Below are 13,619 nucleotides of genomic sequence, written 5' to 3' on the forward strand. Positions count from 1 at the left end.
GGTTGGGTCAGAGGCAGCACAGAATGGCATAACAGAATCAGTTCACGCCAGGATACCAGTGCTATGCTGTACAACAACCTGAAAGTAGGCCTGGGGTCAGATGCAAACGAAACCCTGCCAGGCCTGCCTTAGAAGGCAGCTTGGAGCATCCCGACAGCCCAAGTACCGTCCCTAGGCAGAACAGGCGCGAAGAGGAGCAGGGGACGAGGCGGCACACTAGGGACCACGAGCTCCAAACTCGCTTCCACCCCCAGGGGCTACTCCGTCCCTCACACAGCAAGGTCCGGCGGGAGACAACCCAGCTCCCCGGGACGCGGCTTGCTGCGGGCACTACGGGCCTCAGGTGAGTGCGCGGCTCGGAGGAAGCGGGGCGCGCGGAAGGAAGGCGCGAGCCCTACGCCCCAGCCCCACGCACGCGGCCCGGCAGGCTCCACCACGGCCCCTCGCACACGCTCCGCCCACCAGCTGGCGCCCTGGAAGAGGAGTTCAGGCGGAGGGGCAGGGGCAGGGGAAGAGCGAGCTGAAGGGCCCCCAGGTTCTTTCCTGTCTCCCAGCCCCAAGGGCAGGCCCCACCCACCGCTAAGCCGAGACAAACACCGGCAAACCGTGACGCTTTACGCTCGTCAGGATAGCGTGCGCGCACACGGCTCATGTCCATGGGGGTGAACCGGCACAGACCGCTCTGCGCATGTCCACGGTTTTCGCGCGAAAGTGGTTTGCGGCGCCCCGCCCCCGAGTGCCGCGCTCAGACGGAGGCGGGGCCGAACGGCTCGTTCGGGAGCGGGTAGTGGCGGCGTGCGGCCGGCAGGGGGCGCCCGGGCTCCGGCGCGCGGCGGCGGCTGCGCCATTGGCGGGTCGGAAATGCCGCCAGATGGCGGTTTAGGATTGCAGCTCCGCTGAGCGCGGCCCCCGCGAACGCCACCGCCCCGGCCCCGGCCTGGCTTCGGCCCGCACCCACCTAGACCCCACGCGCCAGCCGTAGTGCAGGCTCCAGGGGCGCTGCCCGGCCCGAGGTGAGCGGGGCGCGCGGGGGGGGGGGGGCACGACTCTAAGGCGCCGATCCAAGATGGAGGCGCGGGGGGCGGGGGCAGCGGGTTGGGGCCGCTCGCTCGGTCTCCGCGGCGGCTGGGCCGGGAGCTGGCGCTGCCCGTGCGGGAGGGGAGGAGAGAGCAAAGGAGGCGGGGCGGCACGGCTCCTGCCGGAGCAGCGGGTCCCCCGGGCGGGGCGATCGCCGCCATCTCATTGTCTCCGACGGGGCTGCCGGGGGCGTCGGGCGGGCAGAGCGGCCTCTCCTGCCGCTGGGCCTGGGCCTTAGCGGCGGCGCGGGGCTAAGGTCCCCCTGCCTTGTGTTGGGCCAGGCCCACTGTTTCCTCAGCAACCCCTGGAGCTGCGACCCGCTGCGGGTGGTGGGAGCGCGAGCGGGGTTGGCTGCTCTGTCATCGCAGAGGGGGCGGCCGCGGGGTCGGCGGCTTCTGTTATGGGGGGGGCACGGCGTTGTGAACTGAGGGAGGGGGCAGCGGGCGACGACGGTCCTGTGACCTGGGGTGGGCGGTGGGAGCACGAGTGGGGTTGGTTGGGCTCTGACCTGGGGTAAGGCTGAAGAGTGCGAGGGGGGTGTTTGGCGGTGCTGTGCCTTGGGGCAGGCTGTGGGGTCAACAGCGCTGTGACCTAGGCTGGGCTGTGTGGAGCAGGGGGTGCAGCGCTGTCACTTGGCTGGGGTGGGTGGTGGGGGCTGTAATGCTTTCAGATGGGGCAGGCTGCGGGCAGTGGGAGCACAGGCAGTAGCCCTGTTATCTGTGCTGGGTGATGGGAGTGGGGTTGGTGGTAGTGCTAGGATGTGGGTGAGAGGTGGGCAGTAGGATAATTGGCTGCACTGTGAGTTGCAGAGGGAGCTGGGAAATATGAGTGGGGTTGGGCAGTGCTGTGACCTGTGAAGCAGTGTGGGCAGCAGGGGTGGGATTGAAGGTGCTATGACATGGATTGGAGGATGGGTAGCAGTAGTGGGTTGGTGGTTCTGTGACTGGAAGGGTGATGTGGGTGGGTAGCAGGAGCAGGGTGTTCGGCAGTGCTGTGACCAGGGGATGAAGGGGCAAGTGTATAGTAGGGGTGGGAGGTGTGCAATAGAAGCAAGATTGGCAGCAAACTTGGGCAGGGATGTGGGCCACAGTAGCAATGGTGGTGTGATATTTGGGAGGTGGACAGCAGCAGCAGTGGCTGGAGGAGGACATAGGAAGCAATAATCTGGAGTTGTTGGGGTTAAGGATCATTGGCAGCCTCACTGTGACTTGGAGGGGGCAAGTGGGGGGATATTTCTGGCAGAGTTGTCACTTGGGAGGGACATAGTGGGTAGGAGTGTCATCAGAGCTTTGACCTTTGTGGATTGGGTGGAGGTGTAGTGATTTGTATGTCTGGGAAGTGGCAGCAATGGCACTGTAACTTGGTGGCACTGTGACCTGTGTGAAGAATTGATTGGCAGTGGTGGTGGTGGCAATACTGTGAGCTGGGCAGGGAAGGGGGAGGTGGACAACAGGGCATGCCCTGTGACCTGGGGGTGAAGTGGGCAGGAATGGCACTGATGCTGTAGCCTTATGGGGTGGTGGACAGAAGCGCACTGGTGGTACTGTGACCCATAGTGGTAGGAGGGATATTGGCAGCAGCAGTGGTATGGTGATCATGGTGGCGGGGTGAGCAGTGGTGCTGTGACTGGGATTGGGTTATGGTTTATTGTGGCTTTGTGACTTGGGAAGCAGGGTGCCATCATCAGCATTATTAGCACAGTACCTAGTGAGGTGGGGTAGAGGCAGCATCAGCAGCTTTATGTCCTGGGAACAAAAGAAAACATTGGGACTGGGAGCACTGAGATCTGAAGGTGAGGAAGGGGCAGGAGCAAGGTGACATGGTGTTAGCAGGGGGAAGAGGTGATGCTGTGACCTGGCAGAAAGGGTAAAAGCAGCATGAGGGAGGGGAACAGCAGCAGTGTATTGACCTGTGGATGAGAAGATAGGGGCTGCTGAGACAGGGTAACTCGCTGTGTTTCCAAGAATTGTTTTTATTTCTCTTTGATGGCCTTGCACCACTCGAATGCCCCTCATTCCCTGGTAATCTGCAGGGATTCCCCCTCCCCACCCCTGCTTGTTTTAGTGGATGGGAGACCTTTGGCTTCTCACAAGGGGAATGTACAGTAGTTTGCATTATAATTGAAATATACATATTTATGGTTTGAATTTGGTTTTTCAGGTAGGTTCGGTCTCTGACATTAGGGGAGGCAGGGATAGGTGAAGGCCTGAGTACATTGGTAATAGGTCTTGCTATTTCTACTTTCCAAGACTGCCATAAGGTAGCTGTTGGAGGTAAAGCCTTGTCTAGAATAGAGTTACCTGGGTTGTTCTTAATTTGAGTTGGGTATCTCAGTTACAATAACATAATGGATCACATCTACACACAGTAGTCATGTGTCTAAAATTTTAGTCTCCTTCTATGTACGTTGTTGCATCATTCATTCATGTTAGGGTCAATGATCTATGCATTCCAGAGTTCCTGGGCCAAGCTGATTTTGTGTGGTCTTTTGAGAGGTCTCATTTGTTCATTTGTGGATTGTAGATAACTAGATGACTTTAATAAATGATCTCAGGAATTCCCCGGGGCTGGAAGGCTGTACCCTTATCTGCTACCTGGTTGTGAGCACCTTTCCTTGCCTGAGAGCCTGGATTCCTCACTTGAGTGCCTCTTGCTGCACTTCACTGCAATCTTATTTTTTCTCCAGCCAATGTGAGTTCCCAGTGAGGGTGTCCTGGGTGGATTGCTGATCCAGGAATGGCAGTCCAAACAAATGTGAATTATGGGTGAACAAGCTGCAGGAGATACTTATCAGTTATTTTGATTTCTTTATTGGTTAATGAAATGCAGTAGATTGAGTGGTGGTGAGCCTAGCCCTCAAACATAGTGTTGGGACTATTGGTTCTGGCGACCTTGGACGACCAGTAGTGAGTGCAGACTTTCAGATGAACAAGGGCGCGTTTTTGAAGTTGTCTGAGGATCCATCAGGCTCAGATGACACGGCCTCAATATCAGGTCAGATGGGTGTATGTTACTCTCTAGTAAGTGTCAGATGTTGCCAGTTTCCTGTCTGTTGGGAATAAGTTTAGGGTTGGTAGGTTCATTGTGAGTGCCCTAGTCTGTGGCGCTTTGTTTGGCTATAAAAGTGCTGGGCTGTAGACATGTTGTGAAGGCGGCTACTGTCCCTGAAATCATTGAGCTGTTCTTGCAGCTGGGATTCCAAACTGTAGAATCTGCTCTCCACAGAGTGCAAATGAGTACATTAATAAAAAGGGCTGTTATTCAATCGTGATTCAGGTGTTTTAGACCATTGGGAGTGGTTTATGGGTATAAATACTGCAAGTACTAGCAAAGTATAGGACACCAGGATGTTTAGGAACTCTGCAGTATTTGTTTGTGAGCAGGCAGGAGCGCTTTTCTGTAGAACAACATATATGTCAATGTTCCCACTACTATTCTTGGGTACTTTGCTACCCACGGTTTCCCTGGGTCATCACGAGACTTACCCTGACTCAAGGCACTCAGATAGAAGACGTTGTAACTACAACCCTGGCAGATGGATTGAAAGTGCTTCTGGACGGCTCAAAACATGATGGAGAAGCTTACTTAATCATAATGACTGGTCACTACAAAATGTTCTTGCGGTGACAGGAATGTGTTTCTTTCTGCATATTTGATTTTTCCATCAGAGTAGTTGGGAAACACAAATGCCTTGCAAGCAGCTTTCAGCCAGCCGGAAAGCAGACAACTGGCTCATGGGTTTAGCACCAGGTGAGCTGTGGAAATTCGTATGGAGACTATCAATGCACTTTGTGATTGGGAATGCATTTGCAATTACCATGGATTTTGTTGGGAGCTGTGTCTGTCTCATGTTTCTAGCAGTAATGGCGATTCATTCTGTGTGATATTACCTGTGCATTGTCAATAAATGTATTTGTGCAGAGGCCCCTCAAAGAATAATCTGGGGATGCACCAACTGTGCATCTTGCAGTGGTGGAATCTTTTAGTAGCAATGACGGTTGGAGCATTCTTGTTTTTCCTTTCCCTTACAGTTCTGAACATTTGGAACTGAGTGCCTCTGTTCCTTCCAACTGTGGTGGTAGATAGACTAGAAACCTCATCATGTCCTTCAGAATGGATTGTTCCCAGGCCTGCTGTCATGTTTCTAGTATACTCAATTTTTAAATTTTATTTGTTTGTTTTTTACCAAGGATTTTTGGTAGATTTTGGTTGCAATGCCTAACTGTTTTTTAGGAGCCTAAATCTCATTTTCAAAAGAGATTTAGGCACTTAGGAGCCTAAATCCAAAGTGCCTAAAATCACTTTGGAAAAAGAGATTTAGGCTCTGAAATCACACATGTTATAATTGAAAACTAAGGAACAAGAGTTCAAGGTGTTCTTCTTTCCCTGCCACTTTTCTTGATTCATATCCACAGGTGCATGGTTTGGCCTACTTACGGAAGGTCATTCGCCTTCTTGTTGCTCTGTGTGCAGTGCCTTCACCCGAGGACCAGAAAGGAACATCAGAATCGCCTCCAGGCTGTGCCATTGCAGGAAGCATTAGTAGCTAAATCTTCTGGCTCTGGTATGCAGGAATCCATAAGTGCTGGGAGACCAGTCTTGGTTCTGACCATTGAAGGAGCTAAGAAGTCTGACAGTGTCTTGCTGCAGATATCTGCTTCCTTGACTGTAGCTACACCAACCGTTCCAGTCACTATGAATCCACAAAGATCAGCTTTGACTGAACACAAATGCTTGGTCTCTGCTGAAAAAAACCAGTTCACAAGAGCATATCTCAAAGAATCTGCTTTCCCATTTCTGCTCACTGCAGTTCAAAAGCATTCTCATAAGGCTCTGACCTCTAAAGACCTTTGAAACCTCTTTATAAACCTGTAATTCACCTAATGCTTCCTTGGAGATATCAGATTTTACTAATTCCTTGGTTACTATGATGGCTCAAATTCATCACATAGAGTTCCTTGAACTCCTTTGTTCAGATATGCCTTTGGATTGGGGTCCCCCATTACAGCGCTGGATAAGTTTCTATCAGTGTCCAAAGGTAGAGGAAAGAAGTGTAAGGCATTGGAGCCAGTTCTTCCTTCTCTTTCTCCAGGAAGGAAAAAATCTTGCAAGATGAAACCTGTTTCCTTAGCTATGCAAACCTCCCCCTAAGACCTCAACTGGTTCTCCAGGGAAATATGTCTGAGCTTCTCAACTTTGCAATTACTCAAGCTGCTGTTCTTACCTTTAGAGACTTCTTTGAATTGGGCTTTGGATTCACATTCAGATCCGCAATCAGACCATAACTGGTCTCATACCTTTCCTTGCTTTCTTCCCAGAAAATAGATTAGGGAACCTACAACGCATTATCAAAGCTCTTGTTTCCATCTCTTCAGACTGCAAGATCATCATTTCTCTCCCAGGGATTATGCTGGGGAGTTACCTATTGGGTGCTGGCAGGACTGGGAGATACCACATGGGCAATGTGGTCATATGGTTCTTCCCTAGGTATTATCCTCATTTTAAGAGGTCTGAAGAAAAGTAGCTGCAAAGCCTTCTGCCAGGGTTTAGTACAAATGTCCTGCACTAGATCTGTTCTTCCCAGATCTATCGCGGTCATTGATATTTAGGGAACCATCTCCTTTTACTAGTCCTACACATACCGTCTGAAGAGGAAGTAGAACATCTTATTGACTGTCTGAATGCAGATACAGCTACTGATGTTTAAACTTCACTGGATGACTGTTGGGGTGCAACATCATCTTCCTCTCCTTCCAAAGATATGCTCCAATTTCATGAGTTCATAGGAAGGATAACTACCTTAAAAATCCCTTCAGTAGCATCAAAGAAAACTATACATCCAGTTTTTGATGTTTTGGTTTCATCCTCTAGGAGTCTGTCCTCTTAGACAGTTTATTACAGCCAGTGAAAAATACTCACTTAAACCCTGCATCTTGGCAACTTCTAAAAAAGGAGACAGGTTGTACCAACTCTCTCCTAAGGGCTTTCCACACCCATCCTTCTCAAAATTCGTTAGTGGTGGATCTGCAGCTCAAAGTGGTAATGGGACTCAAGTCCACTCTGCAATCTCTGACAGAGAAAGTAAGAAGCTAGATGCTCTGGACATTAAAATAGCTAGTTATCAGGCTGTGATGTCCTATTACTAATATCATTTATAGGAGGAAAATAGCACTGTTTTCCCAGTTGCTGCCAGAAGACAAGAGCAAACTGGTCAAAGCATTGATTACTGAAGGTTGTTTGGTCGCTAACCACACCCTGAGATATTCCTTCAGTACTTCTGATCTAGCATCTAAAGCTGTAGCACCCTCGGTTACTTTGATGTGCTACTTGTGGCTATGCTCATCTGGACTACTTCTGGAAGGAAGAACCTGGATAGAGACTTACTATTTGATGGTGAAGGGCTGCTTAACTGTAAAAGAGAAACTCCTAGAGAAATTAAAAGATACAAGTCTACAACAAAGTCTAGGGGTACCAGTGTTTTGTTACTAGGGACAGTCTCTGCTTTCTGTTCCTTTCAGGGAAATACCAGCTCAACTTCAATAGACACACAAATCCTACAAACTTTTAAGTTAAAAGGTAGATCTGCTGCCTCATCTACCTCTGCACTGGCCTCTTGGTTTGACAGGATTCATGAAAACAAACGGGATTTAAACCTGCAAACAGCCTCTTTTTCATTTGGAAACAGTCTCCCATTTATTAGAGCCTTGGCGTACTGTCACCACAGATCATGAATCTTGGAGATTAACAGGATTATTCCATTCAGTTTGACACTAGCATTCTGCCCAACTCCTGCTTCCTCTTACCTCTTCAGGGATCCTTCTCATGAGAACTTGCTAAGATCAGAAGTTGGTTCACTACTAGAGTTAGTTCCTGAAGAGTTTTGGGGAAGGAATTTTATTGCAGGAACTTTTTGATCCCCAAGGAGGCTCCAACTCATTGTAGACCTTCGGAAGCTCAGTTCTGTCATAAGAAGATTCAGATTTCTCATGCTTACTATAGCTTCACATCCTTCTCCACCCAAGATTGGGTTTGGGTTCTCGATTTGCAAGATGCTTATTTACACATCTCAGTCAGATATTTGCATTGAAAATACTTGAAGCTTGTTGTGGGGGAGATGATCAACACAAGGTTCAATCATTTGGTATGTTTATGGCACCTCAAGTGTTGATAAAACCTTTTTCAGCAGTACAGGCACAATTGAGACGTCAGGATACCCATATCCTGACTTGGATGTTTGGCACCTCATGGTATTCTAATAGAAGGATCTGGAGCAAAAGCTACATTATAAATACATGCCTCATTCAAAATAAATTGGACAAAATCACACCATTCAGAATTGCCAATAAAAGTCATGATCTCGGTTGGAGCTCTCAAAAAGGCAGTGCTTTCCTTCTGGAAGAAAGGTACTTAGAAGTGGAACAGGAGAACTCACGTTATATGGTGATTGATGTTCTTCCTTACACAATTTGCCTTATGGTGTCTGTGATGTACGTAACTGTGCGTATCTAAAGATGAGCTCTCTTCATTGGCTAGCAAGACACTATATATCACGTACAGATGGCATGTTTATGAAATTGATATTGCATTATTGAGAGATGCATCCTTCATATGTTGGGCTCTTGAGCCCTTTCTACCTCAGCTGCAGAGTGGAGTGGTTTAGGTATTGACTATAATGTTTTATGTCAACAGACAGGTGGAGCACATTCCTGTCACCTGTGCAGAGTTGTATAGCCCTGTGGGAGTTGTGCATAGTCTACCAAACTAATCTTATAGCTCTACACCTTGCAGGCATGGACAATATATTGGCAGACCAGCGGGGCAGACATTTACACAGTCAGCATGAGTGATCATTCAAGAATTGGTAGTGAACAATATTTCCCTATCTGGGAATGTTTGGCAAGATGTATTTCCAGATGCCAGAGGTTTTGCTTCACAGTATGAGCAGACAATCAGTTCATCTTGGATCCATACTTTCTAGACTTTTTGGGTAGATCTCCTCTATGCATTCTTCCAATTCCTTTAATTCAGAGAGCTCTCAGGAAAATCAAATATCACAAAACCAGGGCTGGTGTTATTGTCCCAGGTTGGGCAAGACAACAGTGATTCTCAGATCTACTGTGACTATCACAAAGGGTTTATCTGTGTCTGCAGCAATTTCCGATCTATTGGCTCAACAGAGTTCAAATTTGCTATCAGTACACAGAGTCTCTCCACTTGACAGCATGGACCATTGGACTTCGACAGAAGTAAAAATGTTGTTAAAGTTAATTTTTAAAATCAAATTTACACAAATTAAGAAGCAAGCTACTGTACATCTGGGGTCAGGCTTGGGTTATGAGGGATTATAAGTGTTGGTTACAAGGTTCATAAGATATATACATCGTACATAACCAGCATAGACCCAGATTGGGAAACGGGAGTTTTTAAAATGTCAGTAGATAAGTGATGTTGGGTATGCCACCCATAGAATGTATTTAGAGTCCAGGTCTGTATTGGTGTAGTGAATAAGTACATGGGTGGGGTGCATCCCTTGGGTCGTCAGGGAAGGAAGGAAGTGGGTTGTTTCGCTGAGTGGTGTTCTTGATTATTCGACCTGGTACTGTCAGTGTCCTGTGATGTGCTCCATGTATTACTACTTACAGACTCTTCCCAGAGACCAGTGTAGTGTGCGAAGAGCACTTGTAAAGTGGCTGTGGTGTATACTGTGGGGATGAGGATGTGAGTGCAGGCATAGAACCAAAGTGGTCAGGCTAGTTGTCTACTCTTTTGTATCATTAGAACTGGAAAGATCTGCCTGTCCTGCACTTCCATTTCCTGATCATGTATGTATTCTGCATTTGTTGGCCTCAGTCCTGGCTTTGGTCTCTTCCATCAACTCTTCAAGCATCTTTGTCTTTTTTAGCTCCAGCTGATAACACGGGTCATATTGACCAGCATTTTCCCTTTGGAACTCTTGTAGCACGTCTGCCCTGATTCTTCATTGCTTGATGAGGTGGTCGCTCAATGTTTCTGAGGCATTCATGGGTGTGTCTCTCTCTCTCTCTTTTTTTTTTTTTAAAAAGTGTAACCCTGGAGATGTCCTGGGAGGAAGTAGAGGGAACTTTTTTTTTTTTTAAAAAAGGGTGGATCGGGGAAAGGAGTATATAAGCATAATTTCTATAGTTTATCACATTTTTCTTACTTTCCAGCAACATGGATGCTTTTATCTATGGTTTCACATGCCAAACTTAACTTGAGGCATTTTTCTCACCTTATCCAGTGTTAGTGTGATAGACACCCTTTTGTCACTAGTTTACTGTACAAAATTTAGATGAAGTAATTTTTTAAAAATTGAATACTAATGATCAGGTGGTGGGGTCAAGGTAGAAGCTCAAAAGCCAAGGGGAACAGTGGCAGTAAATATTCCATATTATTTTAGGTAGTGGCTACTGTGAACTATAGCAGTATTCTGGAGTTGCCAAAGTGGAAAAGGGAACAAATGTTGCAGGGAGTTGGGCAAAATTCAGCAACATTTGCAGTTGAATTTTTCATCTCTTAGATAACACCAGACTACTGGAGGAAAGGTATAGGCAAGAGTTCTGTTTAAGATGAGATGTGGGGGGAGGAGGCGGCAGAGGCTGGCTTAGCTTTCCACACAATTTACTTGATCCCTTGGAGAATTTGCTTAGTGAAAAGTTTTCTCACATTTTTTCACAGGCATGGGCAAAGAGAAGATCTAAAATTAACAAGCTTTTAAGGTAAAGTCTGTTACTGGTACTTGCAGAATGCAATACCTCCTCTTCCCCAAGTAACTGCAGGTGTGTGTTCGACACCTTCGTGTTGTGTTTTTGGTTTTTTAGGTGTGTGGCTTATGCTTTGCTTTATGGAGGAAAACTGTTTCCCTGTATTGCTTTTTTCCAGCATATGCCGTAAGTACCATTTACTGGCACAGTGGCACATGTGAGCTGTATATGGATTAGCATTTCCTTATATGGCTAATGAATTATGACTTGCTGTTTGCATGTATGTCAGTTGAAATCTGCCCATTACTGTTGTAACAATAAAAATACACTTGGTTAAGCATCAGACCTTTTGTGTGTGCACTTTTCTGTTCCCCCCCACTTCCTTGTCATTTATCAGGAATATGTCTATGTGCAAGGATTGGGGGTGGGGAAAGCAGGGAGGGATGAGGGTGAAGGGACACGTAACATTTTTGCTGTAAAATGTAACATCTGCAGTAGTAAAGCTTTTAACAGTGGTCACCATTACTCCCATACCACATCTTTACAAATATAAAATTATAAATGTTATTTACAAGGCTGAGAAGATGTGTTCTCATCATTGTTGAAGTCTGGATCTACCTCCAGTGATGTGTGTGTTTGAAAGTTACTAGAAGTTCTGGGATTCTGGCAGCGTTTTCCCAGGCCATGAAGTTTCAGCTGTGGTGGGCCCTATTTCAGTGGTATCAGCCACAGTGTTCTGTGACTTGAAGCTTGGGGTCATTATTGTCCCATTTTAGTGGAATGACAGGCCTTACTGTCCATAGTATATTCTGGGATTGTGTTAGGGCATATGCTAATTATAATGTCCATTTCATCGTAAGATTGAAAGTGAGTAAGGCCCCTTCCATATTTGGCATTATTCTTAGCTTTTTGGCAGATATCTTTCAGGCACATTATCCCCTCCCTGAATTGGTTTCCCGTCTAGTGTATCTCCATCTGGATGAGCTTCTTTGCAATGCCATTGTAATAGGCTTTTATTCCTATTACTGGAACCAAAGTCATGCACTGATGGCACCTCACTCCAAAAGTTTACTGGCACTTTTTATGAGTGCCTCTGGCCAGAAGGCAACTTGTAATGCCTTTTGCTAGCCATGTATTTGAATCCAGGACCTTGTGGAAAGAAAAGTTGACTGATGTAAACAGCTCACAAGGAAAGGCCATAACAATGTGCTGGACAATATGTACTGATTTGTATCTTCTAAACCAGGGGTGGGCAAATCTGAGTATGGAAATTGTATGGCAGGCCATGAATGCCCAGTGGGGGAGGAAGACTCTATGGGGTGTAGCATGGGGGGGCTCTATAAAGGATGTTACCAAGGGGGGGGGGTGGAGACTCATGGGGTGTGTGTGTGGGGGGGCTCTGTGGGATGGTACTGGGCACTCCTAGTTTGCCCACTCCTGTTCTAGACCCTGTGACCTCTTGACCAAGGAGAACTGGGAGGGGAGCAGATGGTCAGGCATCCTCACTGGTCATTTTGAGGGACTGATTTAGATTTGTTTTAATCCTGCACTGACCTGGAGGTACACTGACGCACTGAGCCTAAAACAGGGCTAAAGCCTAGGCCTTGACCTGGATTAGCTGACACAATTTGTAATTTATCAAGCTCACAATTTAGAGATTTGGGAATATGGACAGAGGGTGAATTATAGTTGAGGGAATCACTGAGCTATAACAACCATAAATCCTAGTCTAGATGAGGCCCAGGTGTCAGAGAAATGAACCTGAAGGTTGCCAGATCCTTTTCCCATGTCATGCTGCAAGCTCCATGCAATGGGGTAGCTGTGTCAGTCCAAAACTCAATCTTCCCACTCCTTTCAACTGTATCTTTCAAGAGCTTGCTTGTGGTGCATACCCCCATCCTTTCTCCAAATCAGCAGAAATACTGTGGGCTCCCCATTAAGTCAAACCTTTAACGAAGGATGTAGGAGGGTGACACCACTGTCCCAACTTAATTTAGCTAGAATACCACTGTTTTCCTAACAGGTCTTTGTGTCTAACTTTATCAGCAGAATGCAGCAGCCCCTCCCTTCTAACAGGAAATTAAGGTAAAGGGGCTGAGATGGTAAAACAAAAAGAACCAAAAAAGATATTAAAATGAAGGGTTAAAAAATGGACATCTGAATATCTTGTGAAATTTTAAATCACTTCTTCTGTTTATGCATTATACATTTTAATTACAAGAGTCCTTTTTGCCACAGGATTCCGAAGGCCCAATATTTAATTCCTTTCCTACTATCTGCACTTTTTTTTAACCAGTTTAAGTGTATGTTCTTTGAATGTTACCTCTAAAGTATGTTTGCTTTTATATACTTGTAAACTACAGGATGGCTTACTTGATATTCAGAGTTCATAGTGTCACTGAGATTTAATCTTGAAAGTGTCATATCTTGCTACATTCTGTTACTCTTATATATATATTGTGTTTTGCCAGGAGAGTAAACTAACATTAATTTTTATCCATTACCTCAAGTAGATGAGATGAGTAGATTTTGTGCATAAGTAGCTAAAATTTCATGAGAACTAGTGGTGACCAGTGGCTTTGCTGCTCAAGTTTATGGTTTTATTGTAAGTATGAGTGAGGGTGGGTGTGTTGTTCTGAGACATACTGATTTGTGCAGGTGGAAAATGAGGTGTGTGTACTGCAGGGTTTTTTTTGTGTGCTAGTTATAGTGTCGTGTAGGTGGTTCTGTTGATTTGTGTTGGGGGAGGATTATGCTGGGCAATTTTGGGTTGTGGGGAGTTTGATTCACCAACCGCATAACTCAATACACTCTTTGAAG

The 13,619-nt window shown here is 46.7% G+C and overlaps 1 protein-coding gene across 9 annotated transcripts in view; it reads left to right on the plus strand.

Annotated features, from left to right (window-relative positions):
- Positions 1 to 815: 815 nt before the first annotated feature.
- Positions 816 to 13,619, plus strand: part of STAG1 (STAG1 cohesin complex component) — a 380,321-nt gene continuing 367,517 nt past the window's right edge. For 3 of the 9 annotated variants that reach the window (XM_078854187.1, XM_073360223.2, XM_078854189.1), the window contains exon 1: positions 2,024 to 10,814. The gene's annotated coding sequence lies outside the window, so the exon portion shown is untranslated. Of the gene's footprint in view, positions 1,014 to 2,015; positions 10,815 to 13,619 lie in introns of those variants that run through there. The other 6 variants (XM_073360216.2, XM_073360219.2, XM_073360217.2 and 3 more) reach the window with 4 other exon arrangements.

Source organism: Lepidochelys kempii, chromosome 9 (genome assembly GCF_965140285.1).
Source record: "Lepidochelys kempii isolate rLepKem1 chromosome 9, rLepKem1.hap1, whole genome shotgun sequence".
Lineage (NCBI taxonomy): Eukaryota > Metazoa > Chordata > Testudines > Cheloniidae > Lepidochelys > Lepidochelys kempii.